This window comes from Hordeum vulgare, chromosome 3H, assembly GCF_904849725.1.
Source record: "Hordeum vulgare subsp. vulgare chromosome 3H, MorexV3_pseudomolecules_assembly, whole genome shotgun sequence".
NCBI lineage: Eukaryota > Viridiplantae > Streptophyta > Magnoliopsida > Poales > Poaceae > Hordeum > Hordeum vulgare.
In genome coordinates this window covers 103,397,173-103,411,206 of record NC_058520.1, presented here as the reverse complement: position 1 = coordinate 103,411,206, position 14,034 = coordinate 103,397,173, and the positions used below count along the sequence as shown (strand labels likewise).

Below are 14,034 nucleotides of genomic sequence, written 5' to 3'. Positions count from 1 at the left end.
TATCGGCCACAAAGATAGGCGAAGTGGCAAACTTCGGGTCGTATTTCATCCTAGCATTCACAGATTTTTCTTTCCACTTGCGCATTAATTTCTCAACATCATAGCTATCCTTACACGCAAGAAAGTCCTCAACTATCTGTCCCTCCATAACATAGCGCGTATCAGGCATAACAGGCAATTCAGGCATAGTAGCAGGTTCTACTTCAATAGTATCAGCAGTTTCAGAAGTATCATCACATCTAGCAGCAACTCTAGCAATATGTGCATCAAGGGCACCAAGTGGCAAAGCAGTATCAAGCATAGCATCATCAGGCATAGAATCAAGCATAGTATCATCAGGCATTGTATCATGGGCAGCAGAAGTAGCATCATCAAGCACAGGCGACATATCAAGATTTCTAGTAGGAGGTGATGTTGCAAGCTTACTCAAAACTGAAGGTGAATCAAGTGCAGAGCTAGATGGCAGTTCCTTACCTCTCCTCGTGGTGGAAGGTAGGATTCTAGTTCTTGATCTTTCGAATTCCTCATTGTGATCAGCAGACGTCAATCCCAAGTGACTCAGAGAATATAGTTGTGCTTCCCCAGCAACAGCGCCAGAAAAAGCCGTGATAACCCACAGGTGTAGGGGATCGCAACAGTTTTTGAGGGTAGAGTATTCAACCCAAATTTATTGATTCGACTCAAGGGGAAGCGAAAGAATATTATTAAGTATTAGCAGTTGACTCGTCAATTCAACCACACCTGAAAGATTTAGTGTCTGCAGCAAAGTATCAGTATCAAGGTAGTATGATAGCAGTAGTAGCAATAGTAACCAGTAGAAACAAAGTAACAACAGTAGCAAAGTGGCCCTATCCCTTTTATAGCAAGGGACAAGCCTAGACAAAGTAACGTAGCAAGGACCAGTAGTAAAAGACTCATAGGCAGTGGATCGGTGATGGATGAGTGTGACGGATGTGATTCATCATGTACCAGCTATAACACGGAGAGATATGTAACTAACTCCCGCTCGTCAATCTAATGTAGGCATGTATTTCGTATGTAGTCATACGTGCTTAGGGAAAAGAACTTGCATGACATCTATTGTCCATCCCTCCCATGGCAGCGGGGTCCTAATGGAAACTACAGGATATTAAGGTTCTCCTTTTAATAAAGAACCGGACCAATGCATTAGCACTTGGTAAATACATGAACTCCTCATACTATGGTCATCTCCGGGAGTGGTTCCGGCTATTGTCACTCCGGGGTTGTCGGGTCATAACACATAGTAGGTGACTACAACTTGCAAGATAGGATCTAAAACACACATATATTGGCGATAACATAATAGGTTCAGATCTGAAATCATGGCACTCGGGCCCTAGTGACAAGCATTAAGCATAGCCAAGTAGTAGCAACATCAATCTAGAACATAGTGGATACTAGGGATCAATCCCCATCAAAAACTAACTCGATTACATGATAGATCTCATCCAACTCATCATCGTCTAGCAAGCCTACGATGAGATTACTCACGAACGATGAAGAGCATCTTGGAATTGTCGATGGAGAAAGGTTGATGATGACGATGGCGACGATTTCCCCTCTCCGGAGCCCGAAACGGACTCTAGATCTGCCCTCAAGATGAAGAACAAGATGTGGCGGCGCCTGCGTATCGCAAAACAAGATGAAACCTTCTCTCTGATTTTTTTCCGGGCGAGACGGAAGATATAGAGCTGAGTTTGGGGGCGGTGGAGCCATGTGGGCCCCACGAGCCCTCACGGCGCGGCCAGGGGGGTGGCCGCGGCCTGTGGGCTTGTAGCGCACTGGTCCACCTCTTCCGGTGGATCTTTGCGCAGGTATTTTTCTTTTATTCTAGAAAAAATCTCCATAAATTTTCAGGACATTCTGAGAACTTTTATTTCTGCACAAAAACAATGTCAGTCCGGGTTAGTTCCATTCAAATCATGCAAATTAGAGTCCAAAACAAGGGCAAAGAGTTCGGAAAAGTAGATACGACGGAGACGTATGAGTTATTCTTTGTTTATTTCCTTGTGCTACATTATATTTCAATATAAGTATAATGTAGTTTTTTACTATTTTTAGTAAGTGTTTATTAGAAATATTTTATTTAGTAAGTGTTTAATAGAAATAGTTTAATCGGTGAGGGAGTGTCCACCATATATGAGAGAACAAGAATTCCGACTGTTGTCGTGGGGGTCGCTTCTCCTTCTTGTCCTTGTGCTAGATATTTGTAATGCACTAGGGGAAGTAGGAGTAGCACCCATCATAGACGGTCAAAAAATCAGTGAGGGAGTGACCACCATATATGAGAGAAGAAGAATGCCGACTGTTGTTGTGGGGGTCGCTTCTCCTCCTTCTCCTTGTGCTAGATATTTGTTATGCACCAGGGGAAGTAGGAGTAGCGACCATCATCGACGGTCGAAAAATCGGTGAGGGAGTGTCCACCATACATGAGAGAAGAGTGTCCATCATACGTCGTTTATTTAAGTTCCTCAACCATATTTATTAAGTAGTTTATGTCGTTTATTGAAAAATATTTGACAACTAATTTCTATTGACAACTTATTTTCATCCCCTCTCGGCGACTGTCATTCTCCTAGGGTTAGCGCCGCCGCCTCCGGCCACCTCCCATGTCGCCACCAGCCACCTCCGACGTCGCCCCCGGCCACCTCCGCCCCTGCCCCCGCATGGTACTACCACGCTCTCGCTCCCCTCTAGTTCATACTACCTCAAACTTGCAAACATGCACAGTCATATTTTGTGAATTTGTCATATGATGTTGTCATGAGCGTTGATCCCGTGAACATGAGCTAATTAGTTTTTGTCATATGAACTTGGTTAATTTGTCATATGATGTTGCCATGTTCTCTTGAGATAGTCTATGTAATATTTGGTTAATTTGTCATATGATGTTGCCATGTCATATTTGGTTGACACATTAAACAATAAGAAAATTTTCTTAGAGAATTTGTCTCGATGTCGATGATACCCATCCGGCATCCTCGTAGTCGACTCGGTGGCGACCACCTGCTTGATAGGCGCCAACATGTGCTGGACTGGGCTCCGCCAGGCTGGCACTAAGAGGTGCTACCTTCCGGGGGGCGCACCTTGGTGCGGAACCCGGGTCTCATCGTTTACCCGGAGCTTCTTTGGTGGCGGTCACATGGGCCATTATCGGTGACGAGGGAGCCGGCCCCCACGGAGGTTGTACGTCATCGTGTCAGGGAGGAGGACGAGCACGTCTATTGCTACATGGCTGCGTTGGATGCTAGGTTCTCCAATACCTGGCAGGTTCTCCATGGACATCACCCGAGCTATGATCCGGTGATGGTTCCTTATCTTTGGGTTGCCACCGCCTGCACCGTGAGGCGTCAACTGGATTATTATTATTAGTGACATTTTTATATCAGTATGCGTTATATGAGTATGAGTTATATGAGTATGAGCTATATGAGTATGAGTTATATGAGTATGAGCTATATGAGTATGAGTTGTATGAGTATGAGTTGTATGAGTATGAGTTATATGAATATGAGTTATATGAGTTGTTAAATGAGTATGGGTTATATGAGTTAAATGATATGAGCTACCGATAATCCGATCCCCATGTTGTTGTTATAGATGATGATGATGCAAATATTTTCAATGATGATGATGATGATGATGCTAAATGCGTAGAGCTTGAAAATATTTTGAATATTCTGAATACTGCTAATATTGTCGATGATGATCCATTGTGAATATTCTGAATACTGCTAATATTGTCGATGATGATGATGCATTCTGATAGTAAAAGTTAGCAGTAGCGCTAGAAAATATTAGCAGTAGCGCTGCTTAGCAGCAGCGCTTTCTATGAGCAAGCGTTAAGCAACGCTACTACTAAACTTACCAGTAGCGCTGCTCGTATCGGCGCTACTACTAGTTTTTAGCTATAGCGCGATAACAGTAGCGCTTGGACCAGCGCTACTGCTACTCATATATCCAACACTACTAGTAGGGTTTTCCCTAGTAGTGGAGTGCCGTCGGGCACTACTAGAAAAAGGCTGTTAGTGGCGCACCTATTTTGGCTATTAATGGCGCACTATAGGTGCGCCACTATTATCACGCCACTACTAATAAATAGTAATGGCGCACGCCTGGTGCACCACTTTTAATCTACATAATAGTGGCGCACCACCTCGTGCGCCATTACTATCCCAGACACTAATGGCGCAGCTAAAGTGTGCCATTACTATGCCCAGAAGTGTGCTACTGCTGTTTTTCTAAGGGGCCATGTGTACCTTGTGTTCTGGGTTACTAATGGCGCACTTTTAGATAATGCGCCACTGGTGTGTTTATTCATGTGCGCCACTAAAGTGCAATATGGTGCGCCACTACTATAAATATTAGGAATTATTATGTTTTGCTTTTCTGATATTTGCACAGCTTACAAAATACATTAGAGCGCAGAATATAAACAAAAAATTTATCGAATACAATAGAAGATTAGTCTCCGAATACAATTCATCATATTAGTCACCGAATTCAAAATACCGATCAAAGTTAGAACATTACAAGTCTCGAGACCGTGAGTAGCGAGTTTGTCTTCACATTACAAGTCGATATCTAAACTACCATTACATAGAAGAGGGTCGCGGTCACGATGAGCATCATCGTGATGAAACTGATCTTCATCCGGTTCCTCCTTCGCTCCCACCTCTCTCCCGGTAGATAGTGCGCGTATCTAGCTTCCGCCTCCGCCCTAGTGGTGTACCCTTTGTAACTGTTACCGCTGAAGCGGTGAACCTGTCTCCGACGCTCCTCCCAGTCATCGTAGACTCCGGGAACCTCACCCTTGTACACGACATACGACGGCATCTCTATGCACTAGACAAACAAAACGTTAGTAGCAGTTCACAGATAATATATAAGCAATATAGAAGTATGCAACAAAAGGATCGGAAGAGAAAAGCAACACATTAATAGCACGATTCATGGTCCTACTAATAAATAGCATCGATTGCATATAAGTTGAACGACTGTCCAAACTAAAGAGACATACAAGTTCATTAAAGTTTAATTACAACATGAGCTAATCGATATTTCAGAACTACATAACATCAATACTTTTGACTCGACTCAGGGACCGGAGCATGGATGTAGGCGCCGTCTATCGTGATGGTCATGAATGTGCGGTCGTTGTCAGCCTGCTTTTGTAGCGTTGTTTCTATTTCACTGTTGGACGGTTGACAGTTGAGGTAGAACTGCCCGGAGGTACGAAGGACATCTTGATGGATGATTTCCGCTAACTCTGACTGGATGCGAAAGGATTCTTGTCTGATGTCCTCGTCCTAGATTGCCGACAAGCGTGCGGCCCATTCTTTGAGATTATTTGGTAGCATAAGGTGATGCTGGTCCCGTACGATCACCCGCATGTGATGGAGGGAGTAGTAGGCATCCTTCTGACTGCCAGGTTGCTGCTTTACGCAGGGGAATGTCGTTATGTGGGTGAACACGTGCTTGCCGTACCTACAAATTGGCCTCCTGAAGGTGCCTCCAGATTTGGCGTAGCCGGGGAGCATCATCAAGAACTTTCTTGATATTTGTGTAGTCTTTCTTCGACTGACGGTCCGAGTCGAAATACGTGGCCATGGAATATTTCTGGCTTAAGAGGATGAGTGTGCAATGTGTGTCACTGCACAACACACGGAATGTTAGAAAAAAAAATAACGATCCAAATCTAAGAAATCAGATGTTACGAGGCGGTGAGGGGATGACTTACTCGGAAAAGTAAGGCACGAGGAAGTTATCCTTATCTGCGTTCGCCAGAATGACGCCTTCGAGGTATGAACTCGCGACGTGCTGGTCCCCAGCGCTGCCCAAGATCATGGCACGCATGTAGAAGGGGTCGACTATCACGATGCCCGAGGTCTTGTCTCTAATAATCCGCATCTCCATACTGAGCGAAAATAGCCGAATGAAGGTGTAGTGCAGCGGATAAAGGTTAAACATAGCGAAGATGTCAAACCGTAGGACGATCATACGCCTGATGGTGCTATCGACAAAGCCCTTGCCCTCTGGCACCTTGGCCATGAAAACCGGGTATGCAAAATCCTTCTCGGAGAGACGCCGCTTCTCCAAAGAAAGAACACTGTCATGTAGACTCGGCACAGCACCGGTTGCAGCATTGAGGAGATTAGTTGGTAGCATCGGCCTACCCACCACATGCACCCTCCTTGAGATATCGTTAGATATTGGTGGCACGTCCTGAGCACGGATCGTACTCGGTGCCGGCTGGCTCGCACCCTTGTTATTTTTTATTTTTCGTCCCTTCTGCTTCTTCTGCTGTAATGGGATCGAGTTTTGCTCAGAGACCACCTTCTTCAGTGTGTTGGGGCTGATAATATTTCGCACCTCGGATATTTGAGTCTCGGTGAAGGCGGCAGCTGGAGGCGTCTCCTGAGAACTGAACAAACGACACCTGTTGCAATTGGGTTTCTCCGTGGTACCAGCTAGATCGCGATCGTCTTTTGCAGGGTTGGGTTCTTGAGAAGGAGCCCCCAACAATTCCTCACCGTACCCATGTTCGTTGATGTACTTATCGACGTTGGAAAATTTATCGTCATCGTCTTCCGGATCCTGTCTCATATGCATGTCCGGATCAGCTGACGGCGGTAGAGTTGCGGCGGTCTTGCCATGGCTTGGCGCCGGCACGACTGGCGGTGTTGTCTGTGGGGTGGTGCCCCCCGCCCCAAACGAATCTGGCTCTTCGACTAAAGCATGGACTAGTTTAAGCAGGCGCTAAGGGTCATCACATCATCTTCATCGGACCCAGGGGGTCGATACGGAGGTAACAAGTCGTCGCAGCCCCGCAGCACCCGAACCAATTGAACCATGCACACGGTGGGTGGCATCGGATTACCGTGGAACACATGGTTGACCGGTTCAACGATTTTGGCCTTGGCGACATCAATCAACTCGCCATCCACGAAGTGCAGGAGAGTGCATAGTGGGCGGCACCCTGCGAAAACATGTAGGCCGTCAGGGATGCCCAGTCAAAGGCAAGGAGATGAAGTCATCGGTCGAGGCTTAGTTACCATGATGGTGTTGAGCTCGGCTAATGTCGAGGCACCGCCAACGACGGGCGTGCAAGTGACGGAGGGGTTGCTTGCTGCAGAGGTGCCGGCCGGCGTGTTCTTCCCACACCCAGGTGCATTAAGCTCCAATACCGGCGCCGACACCGGAGACACCTGCAATGCCGCCTCCACCGGAGACACCGATGGCGGCACATTCTGCGAGTTGCTACCCGTGAATCTGGGAATCGGGGGCGGCCTCTGTTGGCTGCCCACAATCCACCCCCACAGCCCCTCAAGCAAGGAAGGCATAATGGTGGTGATCGTCGCTCCTAGTTGGTCTCGCACTTGCTCTTGGACTATCTCCGGAATCCGCACCATTTGTGCCTTGAGTCCTTTAACCTCGCGCTCCTGGCTTTCCGAGCTGGTCTTTCTCTCCTTTCTCCCAACCTTATAGTATTCTGACCATTTCATGGACAAGCCTTCACTGGCCACACGACCAGCTAACGACGGCTTACTGAACTTATCCTTGTGTTTCATTACGTTCAACACCCTATTTAAAGTGGTGTCCCAAGGGGAAGACGGGGAGCTCTGAGACCCCGCGCTACTGCATTCAGTTTCCCGCGGAAGGAACGTGAACCATTTAGAAATTTGGCTTAATTAATTAGAATGCAACCATATGGAGCTAATTACGCGGGGTGTATTCCTTACCAGAACACGCTCAAGCTCCGTCACCTTCAGATCCATCGTAAGCTCCTTTGGTACCGGGTCCACCTTGTACCAGGCCCTGACATAGTTCCTCGTCTGCTTTTCATGGTATTTATCGTAGAGGGGCGGTAGGCCTTGCTCGGCATGCTCCGCGTCCTCCTTGTCCCATTTAGGTTCCGCCACTCTGTAACCGCTGGGACCGAGTTTGTGGACCCCTAAGTTCAAGTCCCGCATATCTTTCCCCCACTGACTTGCTTCCACGGATGTGTTGCTCTCGCACTTGATCTTGAACTCCAGGTAGTCAGCTGTGCTGATCGAAGGATTTGTCTCCTTAATCTTCTCATAACTATCACCTCTTAGAATCCTTCTCTTCACCGCAGCTCTCCAAGTAGCCAGGGCCGTGCTCATCTTCGTGAGGCTGGCACTATTCACTTTATTCCCTGAGAGGCGTGTGTTTGCGAAGTCACCGGGGAACTTGTATCGTTCGTGCAGCTTCATGAAGTGGAGGTTGCGCAAATTCCCTCGGTCATGATGCCTTAGGTTCTCGGTGTTGATCGAGACGGTGCTCCGGAGAATGCACCCGAGTTGTCCCACGTACCCACCGACTAATTCTTTGGGGGCCGTTGGATGCCCACTGGAGGACACTTCAGTAAATTCCTCGTTGACGGTGCCGAGCACGTTCGGGCGGCGGTCCTTCCGTTGCCTCTTCGGTTGGCTGCCATCTGTGCGTTCGCTGCCATCATCAGTGGTGGCATCTCCGGCGGCACCATCAGTGGTATCATCCCCGACGCCACTAGGGGTTGTGTAGTCGGGATCGGTGTCTTCCGCGACGTCCTCATAGCTGTGAGGTTCTTCCTCCATCTCCTGGGACAGCTCCTGGAATGGCTTGCCCGAACCGCCGGCCTCATCGTTGTCAGCCATGTTAGCTCTAAATAGGAAAAAGGCTACTAGAGTTATTGGATGAGATCAGGGTAGTATCTATTCTTCTCAGATTTAGAGGAAAACTGAGAATAAAACATGCAAATCGGGCATATATTTGTAGAAATAACATTGTCTCTAAATGTTGATTAATTTTTGTTTCGGTTGAAAATCGGGCACCTTCTAGGTCAAGAAAATTGGGCATGACCTTTGCTAATTTTCTTGACCTAGGAGTGCCCCATTCTCAACCAAAACGGAAATTAATCAACATTTTAGGAGAAAGGGGTAACCTTTAGAACACAAGAAGTAAGTTCAAAATGTCAAGCACATCCAGCTCTTAGGCGTCAACCATCAACTACACTTTGCTACAAAAGAAACTTTTCCCTCGCAATTTTACAAGATAAATATTTCATCTTATATGAAAAGAATTAAAACAAAACAAACCCCCATAGGAAGGAAAGGTTCAATTTGCTTGTGTTATACTGTACCTCCTTTGCAAACCCTCTAGGAGGTTCAATTTGCTTGTGTTATGATGTACCTCCTTTCTCATTACAAAGTACTACTCCCCCTGGATGGCAATATAAGGCTAAAGTAGCAAGTAGTAGGGTATTGAAGGGTGGTGGCCTGGGTGGCACATCTATCCCCTATTTTCCATTTTGGTCTTTGCACACTAGCATAGCAATTATCTGCTGCTGTGAATGAGAGTGGTATTGCGTAATTGTCACCTGGCATGCCGGTGCCCCATGAGACTAGCTACTAGTTCTTTATAGTAAGGCCCAAATATCTTATATCTAGTTTAAATCTCAAATGCACTATTTTAACTACAATTTGATATGAGAAATATGATCCACTACAGAAATACTTCCATATTAAAAATTGAACATTATGCGATTCTTCTATGTTCAAACCCGTGGTGTGATAACATAATATCCACCGATCTGTTCATGTCTTCCTGATTTATGTGCATGATATATATCACAACTTCCTATTTGGATAGTTCTAAAAAATATTTATCTTGTTGACAATTTTCTGTTCTAATTCACAGATATTGCTGAGCTTATCCTTCCAAAGACAACTAAAATTTCCTTCCCAAATGGAAAGGATGATCTCATGAACTTTGAAGCTACTCTACGGCCTGGCGAAGGATAATATCTGTAAGTATTTTACATATGCTTCTTTTATGCCTACTCTTCTTTTCAACCTTTTGTCATTCTAGTATTCTGTACTGAGCTTTTATAAGCTACTTAAAAACATGTACTGTTGCTAATTGCCACATAGATGTATTGATAGGAAGTTTTAGAAGTTCTTGAAGGAATATTTGTTGATGAATATGGATTAATGAGAGAAATCAAGTTAGTTTTATTTTATAGTTACATAACACTCCCGCGAGTATCTCGACATAGCATGAAGGATTATTCTATAGTACTTTAATAGGAATATTAAGAGCAGTTGATAGCTACTATTGTTTATTCTTCATTTTTCATCGGTTCCATATCATTCATGTTCCTGCTCCCCTGGCCATTATATCTCATATTTTCACTACTAATTCAGTTTTCTTAATGGAGATAGAACTTACTTTTGTTGGCCACCTTTATAGTTGATGATTTATGTCTACATGTAGCTCCAATCGAGCCACACAAGCAGGAGACCAGGACACTCCATCACCGCATCCCGGACAAAAACCTAGAAACTGCCATCCATGGTGCGACGGCTGTGGGTACACAGAGCATAGGAGGGGAACAAGTGGCTTACCTCCTATGCCACCAGAGGGAGGCGTCGGAGTGGAAGAAGAATCCCCGTTCAACACCACACGGATGTCTCTTGCGCACCTGCGAGAGAGGAAGCCTCATCAATGAAGCAAGAGCAAACGGAATCGAACCAAGCAAGCAAGGGGCGGCCGCACAAAGAGGAGAAGCGGGGGTGGACCTTGGCTCGACGAGCTCCCCTCTCGGAGGCGGCTCACAGATGCTCCCCTCCTGGCGCTGCCCTGCTCCAAGCCGTTGCTTACAGCGTGGTCGGGGCAGACCTGCTCGATCTGCGCCCCCCGGCCTGGGGCGGGGAGGTGAAGGGAGGGAGAGAGGGAGGGAGCGGAGCGCGGAGGCGGTGGGGGATACGGAAAGGTCGCCGGCGGGGGTGGGAGCGGTGCCGATGTGGGAGGGAGGGAGAGACATATGGAGAGAGAGGAGGAGGCTCGTGTGTTTTATTTTTGGTTTTCTTACTTTGGTATATCAATGGCGCACCTTTTAGGGGTGCGCCATAAGCATCGTGATAGCAATGGTGCACCTTCTCCTGGTGCGCCATTACTAACTTTTTTTTTGGATTGTAATTGCATGTAATAATTTAAGATTTGAGATGAAATAAAAGGAAAATGCAAATGGAGTGATAAAACCATTGTGCAAAGATTTAGAATTAGATGACATGGTTGAAATCAAGTGACATGCAATAACAGTCATCAAAGATTGAGCTTGCCACTGACACACAAACGCGGCCGACACATTGTGATTCGATCTTAGCTATCTTTTCACAATCTTCTTGCCCTTCTTTATCACGGTTGAATAATTTAGCCCCGGAACCCCTTGAATTCTTATCTTGAACGGACGTCCTTTAGGTATAGGGTGGTCCTACTTCTTCTTGTGGTGTATGGTACTTCATCGTCGTCATCATCTTGCATCTTCGGGTCGCCGTACTTGTCAAAGTATTGCTCATTGGCGACTCCATCCATTCCGATGATGTTCCTTTTGCCTCTCCTCACGACAACACGACTGGGCTTTGACGGGTCAGTAATTAAGAAGCATTGGTCCACTTGGCAAGCCAGTACCCATGGCTCATTTTTCGCGGTAACGTTTGTGTCCGCGGTCTTGGATTTGGCTTTGGGTATAACCATGGTGGTGAAATACCGGTCTTCTTTTAGGACGCTCTTGGCCCATCTGACACGAAACATCGGGACCTTCTCTCCAGCGTAGCTCAGCTGCCAGATCTCGTCGATCCTTCCGTAGTATCTGTCCTTGTCATTACCGGTGTAGGATTCCATCATTACCCCGGAGTTCTGATAATCGCTCTTCATCTCCTTTTCCTTGGTGTAGAATGTGTAGCCATTGATATCGTATGCCTCATAGGTCATCAGGTTGTGCTCGGCGCCCTGTGACAAGGCCAATGTGAGTTTTTCTTCCACGGAAGAATCCTCATGTAAAGGGACGACAGAAGCTTGTCCTTGAACCAACGCGTGAAACATGAGTTGTGCTCTTTGATTATATATCCGTCCATCCTCTGTTGGCCTCGGTCATTGTACATCTTCTCAATAAAGGTTTTCTGCTCTACCACCCAAGGATCGACCACGTCTATGTGTTGTAGCGCGACTAGGTTTGCTCTTCCAAAGTCGGCGAGTCGACCCTTGAAGTCGACATGCATTTCGCGGCGACCCTCACGGTGACCCCATCCAGCGAGCCTGCCGAGGTGCCTGTTGACGGGCAGACCAACGGGGTTCTCGATGCCTAGATAATTTGTGCAGAAGGAGATGCACTCTTCGATCAGAAAGCCCTTGGCTATGCTTCCATCTGGACGTGCCCTGTTGCGAACGTATCCTTTGATGACACCATTCATCCTTTCGAACGGCATCATGCTATGCAGGAACGTCGGCCCGAGTTGGATGATATCCTGCACGATATGGATCAGCAGATGCACCATAACGTCGAAGAATGCGGGCAGGAAGTACATCTCAAGCTCGCATAGTATCACCACGATCTCTTCCTGTAGCCTTCTGAGTCGCCTCACGCCAACCGACTTCCGAGAGATGACGTCGAAAAAGTAGCATAGGCCAAATAGCGTTTCACGGACATGCGCATGCATGATCCCACGAATTGCAACTGGAAGTATCTGCGTCAGCAGCATGTGGCAGTCGTGAGACTTCATCCCGCTGAACTTCTGCTTCGTTGAGTCTAGGTATCTGCTTATCTTCCCCGTGTAACTGTAAGGAAGTTTTACTCCTACGACGCAGGTGAAAAACTGCTCGATCTCCTTCTGACTTAGAGTGAAGCACGCGGGAGGGCAGTCATATTCGATCTTCTTGGCCTTTCTGCCTTTGCGACGACTTTCCGTGTCCTTCGCCTCATCATCATCATCATCATCATCATTAGGGCGTTTTGCGTGAAGCTCCTCCCTGATGCCCATTGATTGCAAGTCTGCCCTTGCTTTCGGCCCATCTTTGGTCCTCTCTGGCATGTTGAGCAGGGTACCAAGTAGACTCTCGCACACGTTCTTCGTGATATGCATGACATCAAGGCTATGAGGCACACGGAGGATCTTCTAGTACGGCAAGTCCCAGAAAACAGACCTCGTTTTCCATACCTTCAGTAGCGGCTCTGGTGCCTTTTGCTTCTTTCCCGGCGGTGGGCACTCTTTCCAATTTTTCAACATCTCGTCTATTTCCTCGCCGCTCCTCGTACGTGGGAGTCTTCAGGGTTCGGTTTCTCCATCAAACAGATCCTTGCGTTTTCTCCATGCGTCATCGTCGCGAAGCCACCTTCGATGTCCCATGAACACGGTTTTCAAAGACCCGAGATCTCTATCTAGCTGGCGATACATTGTGTCATCCATGCACCTCACGCATGGACAAAATCGGTGGACCACCTGTCCTGTGACATATCCGTAACCGAGATAGTCGTGCACCGTCATGAGGAGTGCGGCTCTCATAGGGAAATATTGTTTCGCTGCGGCGTCCCACGTATTGGCTGGCGTTTTCCACAGCATGTCTAGCTCCTCTTTCAGCAGCCCCAGATACAGATTGATGTCGTTCCCTGGTTGTTTCGTCCCTTCAATTAGCATACTCATGTGAATGTACTTCCTCTTCATGCACATCCATGGGGGAAGGTTGTACATCCACACAAACACAGGCAGGTGCTATGTGTGCTTCTCTGGCTGCCAAACGGATTGACTCCATCGGTGCTCGCACCCAGCATGATGTTCCTTGGATCGTCCCCAAATTCTGGGTGTTCGAAGGTCAACGCTTGCCACTGGCTCGCATCCTTAGGGTGACTCAACATCTTGTCTTTTTTATTTATCTCTAGATCATTTCCGTCATCTTCTCGCTTCTTCTCCTCCCTATCCGCGTGCCAATGCAGGAGCTCTGCTTGCTTAGGGTCCGCGAAATACCGATGCAGACGAGGACTGATCGGAAAGTACCACACCACTTTTTGAGGAGCTTTCTTCCTCTTCTTGTATCGAGTGACGCCGCACATCGGACATATGGTAGACTTCGCGTGCTCGTCCCGATAAATGATGCAATCATTAATGCACACATGGTATTTCACGTGCGGTAAATCCAGAGGACACACGATTTTCTTCGCCTCGTCGAAACTGG

At 47.0% G+C, this 14,034-nt stretch overlaps 1 pseudogene; it reads right to left on the bottom strand.

Moving 5' to 3' along the window:
• Positions 1-5,519: 5,519 nt before the first annotated feature.
• Positions 5,520-7,592, bottom strand: LOC123442333 (annotated as a pseudogene).
• Between the last annotated feature and the right edge of the window lie 6,442 nt (positions 7,593-14,034).